This window comes from Parus major, chromosome 3 (genome assembly GCF_001522545.3).
Source record: "Parus major isolate Abel chromosome 3, Parus_major1.1, whole genome shotgun sequence".
NCBI classification, from domain to species: Eukaryota; Metazoa; Chordata; class Aves; order Passeriformes; family Paridae; genus Parus; species Parus major.
The window spans coordinates 83,845,562-83,853,419 of NC_031770.1; positions in this window are offsets into that span (position 1 = coordinate 83,845,562).

The following is a 7,858-nucleotide window of genomic DNA, read 5'->3' on the forward strand; positions in this document are numbered from 1 at the left end:
AAAAACTTAAATAAGAAATATATTAATTATTAATGGCACTGTGTATTCATTCCATCCATACCTGATGGTGATTATGATCTTGAAAAGAGAAAACATGGCTCTGCCTTGTAATCCTCCTGGAGTTCTCTGATGTGACTAAGTATGGTTCTGGGTGATCCTGTTGATACAGTTTACTGGGATTTCCAAACGATCTTGACAATATCCTTCAAGAAAGGACACTGAACAATCATGGGAGAAGATGGAAAATTCTGACTTAAAGGCATAGGAACCTGTAATAATTTAGGTTGAATGGACTTCTGGGGATCATACTGTCCAACATCCTGCTCAAAGTAATGCCTGCTAAGAGCTTAAAGAAGGTGTCTTAGGGTCATGAGCAGTCAAACATTGGATATTCTGAGGAACAGAAATCCCACAAGCTCTTGGGTGTCTTGGTGCCCTGTGAAAAAAGTCTTTTGTCTAATTAGAATTTCCCTTGAAGCAACTAGTGTCTGTCAACTCCTTTACATGTGAACCTATGAGTTCACCTCTGTGTTCTCTATAATTTCATTTTAAAAAGCCAAACAAAACAAGATGATTTCCCTTTAGCCTTCTCTTCAAACTGAACAACACAGCTATAAGCAAAATACAATAGGAACTAATAGTCAAAATTCTCAGCAAAAGAAGAGAGTTTGACAGAACTCTGTGCTGGGACCCACATACTTTAGCAAAGCCCAGATTACCTGGAAAAGGGGATGAGCAGTGAGATTCCAAAGTTACCAGATGATACAGTTACCAATGTAATTGGAACTAAGGCTGAGCATACAACTGCTGAAATATCTTAAGAGGCTTCATGACAGAGGAGTAAAATGGCTTCATGACAGAGCAATAAAACATCTTGTGAAATGCTGTGGTGAAAAACAATCTTGGCTTCATATATCAAATAGTGGACTTTGACCTGACCATTACCACTCTGAAGTGAGAGAGTCTTCAAGGTTAGGATAAATAGTTCCAAGAAAGCACTATCTCAGTGCTCAGCAGCAATCAAAAAATAAATCAAATGCTACAAACTATTAGGAAAGGAGTAAAGAACAAGAGAGAAAACACTGGACTAATGCATACTTCTTTGAATACTATCTGCAGTTTTATCTCTTTTTTTTATCTCTTGTTTAAGAAAGGACACCTTAAAGCTTAAAAAAGATCCAGAGAAGGACATTTTTGTCTATAATTTTTACTATCGAATAGTCTATAAAATGAATGATTAGGTGGGCTGGAATTCTACAAAAAAAAAAAAAAAAAAAAAAAAAAAAAAAGGAATGATTTGTGGGGATGTGCAGAGATCTATGAAATTGTAAGTAGCACGACTGAAATGGAAAGATATCAACTACCACTGTCCCTTCCAGGGACATTAGGAGTCATCAAATGAAGTTTGGGATGGTAGCTCCTCACACCTTGGATCCCAGACCTGTGTAAATCCTTGCAAAACACACAGTAATGGAAGAAGTTTATGTAAGTTCAGGACAGGAAGTACTTGGAAGAATAATTCATAAAGTATTGCTAAATAAACAAACTATAAAAGACTTGGGAAATCCAAGATTAAAACTGTAAGAAGCTGGAAGACTATTAAGGCTAAAATCCATATACATATATATATACTTATGTGGTTGTTATTCTTCCCTAAATGTGAACTTATGATCACTTTTAGAGACAGACACTTGTTTTGAATGGCAGTTCTTATGTTCTTCCTATTTGGCTTATTTTTTCCTTAAATAATCATCCTCATAATTAGCCCCACATTTCATTTGGGTTATGCAGTTGCCCAGCCTGTCTTGCTCCACTACAATATCAGCTGACATATAGCCTAGAGTCTAGTCCATTTTATTGCTTTCCAAAACAAAGAAATACATATTTTATCACAACATAACAACTTTTGCTCCAACCACAGAATAAAATAAGCCCAAGTGATGTGTTTTCTAAGCACAGCCTGCTCCAGTATACACTCAGAACAAAGAGATGTTCAATATCTCATTAAACACAATGCTTAATTTATCTTCTGTGTTGACAGGATGGAAAAAAAAACCACCAACTTTGTAAGACTGGAGACAGATGAAATTTCCTTATTTAAAAAAGCTCAAGCCAGTTCTGTAAAGGATGATTGATAAATTTTTTATAGTGACCTGACCCAAGCCAGATGCTCTGAAGAAAACCCCAGAGAAAACTGCCAGCTGCTGCTGGTAGAAGCTAACAAAATGGATGTCAGACTAAATAGCTCCTTATACTCTACAATGCAGTGGGGTTAAAAGACGCTTATAGATCTTTGTCTTTTAACTGGTGGTACTACAGCACATAGGTAGGTTGATGAGAGACTTGTATTAAAGAAAAGCCTTGATCAGCAAGCATACAGCAAAAACAAATTTCAGTTCCTTGGAAAGGATTGTTGCTTGGCCTTCTTACTCTGTGTTAGGGAATCTATATTTTTCCACTTTGATTTAAAAACCAACATTTTTCAATCTAGTGGCTGTACCACTAAGGAAAAATCAGGAAACTAGAAGTCAAAGCTATGAGACTTCCAAATAAAATTACTTCTTTCTGAGGGCCAGAGATAGCTGTCAAAAGAAAGGTAAATTCATTTGTGTTGTGAGAAATGACAGGATCAGCTGTCCTCAGAGAATTTTCCTCAGACTCAGAAGCATCACAAACCAGAAGAGTATTGGTGATAATCAAGAGGCCCAAGGAAATCAGAGATTATACTAAATCTGTCTCAGTATTAATAACTACCCCCTACCACACATTAATTTATGTAGCTGTACTGAAGCAAACCTGTAGAAGAGATGTAATGTATGGACGTGGTGCATTGTAACTTACAGTCTTATATACAGTATACTGGTTTAGGTTATAATTCACGTTAATAAAATGTATTTGTCTTTCAGGGAAGGGCAGGCATTGCATCTGCTACAACTCTACTTAACTATAAGAGTTTCTTGGAAACATTTTTTTTAATTTTATAGTAGTGCACCCTAGCAAGAGGAGTCCTCTGCTTAGCTGTTTCTGTAGAGGCAACAGCTCCTACAGAGGTGCAGCTACAGAAGAGAGTATCCCCAGAGGCAGCACACCAGCTGAATGTCTTCAGGCATAGCCGTGATTTAGCTCACATGTTTCTTGCACAGCCTCGTGTCCTCAGACCACCCTGCTAAGTCTACTGACTTCCTGCAGCGTGACTATGGCCAAGTCCTGGAAGCACACCTGAAGTTCTGTGAGAGTTCTTACCCTAGAAGCTGCAAGTGGCAATTTGCAGATCAGTATCAGTGGATATCTGGCAGCACGGAGGGTTTCCTCAGAGACATGGTGCTGGAATTGCAGGGATAGAGCCCCTTCGTGCTACCCTGAGAAGGAGCATGCTGCCAGACAGTCATGGTAGCAAGTGCTTTCTGGGCACTCAGACTCTGGCTGATGCACTGGCTTGCAGCTGGTGGGCCTAGATAGGTCTGATTTGTTAGTAATAGTAGCACCTGTAGAATTCAGCATTAATGGCACTCTCTGCCCTGCAGCACCTGAACTACAAGCTGAAGACAGGATGAATACTATATTGTTGAACTAACATGCAGTTAAGATGTCTGTCTAGACATCCAAGTGTGTTTTCCTCAGAGGTCAGAAACATGTTTCTTTCTGACTCTTCTCTTTTTTGGCACTCTTTGAAGTTAAATACCCCTGTCATGCATCCTATCAGGCTCAGAGATCCTATTATTTTGTTTAGACCCTTACTTCATCTTGGCTCACAAAGACTCTGTCTCTTCAGACCTCAGAAGCCTACTTTACCTGAAGCTTAAGACTGACTTACAGCATTGAGTATTGCCATTGAATCAAGGCTAATGCCTCATCTCCCATGAACCATTCAGAAATTAATTCCTTCCCTGAAGAGTGGGACATTTAAGCATGCAGCCAGAGTGTACCAGGAGAGAGAGCATATCAAGGAACTGTATCTGCCAGCATGAGAGGTGATAAGTCTCAGCCAAGGACTTCTGCTAGTGTGGCAAAGGAGAGTGTAAGGAGACACTTTAAAGGAATTAATGAGGTGGTTTTGTGGCTATTTACAGCATTTTCCCTTGGTGTGAAGGGCACCAGGGATTAGAAACCACAGGTAATGTTTAGGTTTTGGTTGTGGTTTGGGGTTTTTTTGTGTTTTGTTTTGTTTCTTAATTTAATAGAAAGTGACAATTGGCAAATTGAAATAAAAAAAAAAAAAAAAACAAAAAATGAAGTCTGAGTCCTAGGACTGCTATTTGAAAGACATAGCCTAGCTTTTGTTGGAAATTTCCAAGTGAAATGAAATGTTATTGGTATGCCCCAAAACATTAAAAAGATCAATTTACATTATTTTGTTCCCCAGGATATCTTCCTGTATGTTAAAGTTCCACATAAGACAAGGTAACAAGACAGCACACCTTTGGCTGCCAGCAACTCTTGTAGCCAGGAGCTACTAAGCTTCAGCGCTTTCTTTTAACCCTTTTTCTGTCAGATGGCATTCACAGTGCCTATGGGCTGTGAATTTAATGGCCTAATGGAAAGATTTTCTCCCTTCCAAATGTTAGTAATAAGTAGGACTTCTTTAAGAACATTTCTTTGAATCTGTTTACTGAATGTTCTTACACATACTTGTCTTCTGAACTCTAAGTAAAGAGACTGGAGGTACCAAAGATGAGGAAATTAATCTGTCTGTATATTTTAAACTAGTTGAATAATCAGTCTTCATATGGAGGCTCAAGAACCTGTTATGGTAATGTCTTGGAAGGAAGCCTCCAAACTATATAAAAATAGAGAAAAGTAATTTTCCCCATGATCCTCTGCACTGTTATGCAAATGTACCCCTGTTCCCTGTACCCTGCTGGCCCGTTGGCCTGTCCCATCCCTTTCTTTCTTTTCTGGTTACCCTCTGGAAAAACCACCCTTCCTCTATGTCCCATTCACCCTTGCCTCCCTGTAACTCTGCCCCAACATCCCGTTGGCTCTCTGTTGGGAGCCCTGCCTAGGTACCGCCCCTGTGCCCTCAGCCCATTGGTCCCTGGTGCTCTTCTCTGCCCACTGCCGTAACTTTTCTCAAAAAAAAATGCTTTTTCTATATTCTCTGTTTCTGCTGTATTTCTTCTGTATTTTTCTTTCTCTTCCTGGATTTCTCAGTCTCCTTTGGACTGAATTCTTTTGGAATCCTCCCTCATGGGGAGCCCTGCTTATCTCGGTTCTGTGGTTTAAAGAAAACTCCCGAGCTCATTAGAAGCTGGTTTCTTGTGTTTATTAGAAGGTCATCACAAAACTTGGCAGGACTAGCTGCACAAGCCTAATTCTTTGCAATCTGGTACATTTCTCTCTTCTGATGGTACAACAAGGCTTGTGGCTCACTTGTGTTTGATAGCACAAAATGGTCCCAAATTACACAGTGCTTCTATCTTTATTCTTATTCTTACCCCATTAACAATAGAAACATATATTATTTTTCTTAATGACCCAATAACGCATCACCTGTATGCTGCACTGCGGCATTTTCTAACCAATCACTTACTACTACCCAAAAAGGTTCTTCTCTAGGAGAAGAACATGAAGAAGAAAGAAGAAGGACAAGAGAGAACACCCTAGATCCTTCATCTTGTCTTGTTTCTAAACTAACTTTTTCACTCAGTGACTTAAGAAAATTTTCTAATCTACACACACTTCTAGCTTTTTCTATATAACTTTAACAGTTGTTTTCATGTATCACCATGAAAATAGGCTCATGAATTTCATGTTACATGAAATTCAGTGTTTTTCTGGATCTTAAAACTAAGTATCCGAAACAAGGGCACACACTCTGTATCGCAGACTCCAACACCTGCCTTCCCTGTATTTAAGCCTGAACTCTCCACTGTTCCTGGCCTTTGGTCCCTGGTTCCTCTAGAGTGGTGGCAAATAAACCGCCTCTGGACTACCATACCAAACACTTCTCTCGTGTTCTCATCTGCTCAGAGCTATCTGTGGCTGAGGGAGTGTGTGTGAGTGGAGTGTCTGCTGCCTGCCCAAACACCTTCCAAACCGGAGATGTTTTTCAGAAGGTAGCATCACCTTACCATCTGGACCGCAACACTACATCTTCACTCTACTAAAGAGAGCAATTGATGTATCACCATTGCTTATAGGCTTTCTGGTTTGCCTATTTTAAGTGGTTTGACTAAATGTTTAGTGTGGCAAATATCAGTCCCTTTGGTATCTTAAGCATATAGAATCAGTAAAAAAGCAAGTGAAAAGAGGCTTCAGGAAGTCCATCCTACTGCCCAAAGTAGGATCAATTATTCATTTATAGTCATCATTGCTGGTAGATGTTTGCCAATCCAGGTCCTCAAGACAGCTAAACTATTCCACAGACTGGCTATCTTTACTCTCAGAAAGCCACACCTAATGTCAAATCTAATTCTGCTGCAATTTTAGCCCATTTTTTCCTGGTTTGTACACAGAGGGCATTCTCATCCTCTTTGCAGAGCTCGTAACACATCTGCAGCATTACACCTCTTCTCAGTATTCTCTTCTGCAGCATTCCCATCCTGGCAATTTCAGACTTCCAAACAACCAAACTTTTAGAAATAAAACAGATTTCTCAATTTCCCTCCTCTTTAAGTCCAAAAACATGTAAGGTTTATTTTTAATGCTATCAGAACGGAAGTGGCTACACAATTCTTTTGAGTCACTTGAGTGAAAGGTGCAGGAAAGTCATGGGCAAATGAAACAGCCCACAATAACTGTACCTCCTCACTTTCTCATTTCACATTTCTTTGAATATAATTTCAGTATTCTAATATCATGATGGAATTTAAGCATACTTTGATTTTGACAAGTGGGATCTATGATTTTAGATCCTCTATTACAGTCTGATCAGTGTTGGTGGAACTAAGACAAATCTAATAGGATCTCATGGATATGAAATTATTTATCTGCACAGTCCATTTCAAAGTCTTTAGGTGTGCTGATTTACAACTGAAGTAGCCCCACTGAATTAACTGTCCTTTAAGTATAACATTACAAGAATTACTATTATAACAAATTTTTATAGCTGTTACCTACAAAAAGAGTGCATAAATATTTTTTTATATATAAACCAAGGAATTCTTAAAAAAAAAAAAAGTGTTAAAATCATCCATTAGGGTAATACAAAAGCAAAAATTAGATAGTTACAAATTTCATTCAAAAATAGGAAAAACTGGCATTCTAATTAGATATTTATTTCTCCTTATGATTACAAATACAGCTTTTTAGACCAGGAGCCTGTCTTGCTGCTAAAGGTTATGGCTCTGCTGCAGCACTATAAATGCAAAGGTCAGCAATTGCTAGGGCCCATTCAATCGCTCTTCTCCATTTATACACTTGAAAGGGAAAAAGAAAAAAGGTAGAAAGAGATTCTGTTTCTATTCTTGTTGAAGGTAACACAACAGTATCCTACAGGCTGTAGGTGTTGCTAGGAAAGTACTGCACAAGCTGGTCTGCCTCTTTTTTACTGTACTAGCTCTCTGCCTTCTACCAGCTGAGAATGCCATGGAAACAGAGGTTGGGAAGCAAAAGCTGGTCAGGTTGGAGATCGAGGATTTAATTTTTTTTAGTACCAGTATCAAAGGAGACTTTCTTTGGAATGACAGTGTGAAACATTCTGTTCCATTTATAATGATTTCTATGGTAATGACAATGTTCCCACTGGACAAAGCAGGACAAAAAACCAGTATGACAAGGTAGGTGCAGGAATTGTTTGACTTGGTATGTCCTAAGCAGTACTTAAAAAATAGAGAGTATTTAGAATAGTGAATTTGAATAGAATAGAATAGAATAGAATAGAATAGAATAGAATAGAATAGAATAGAATAGAATAGAA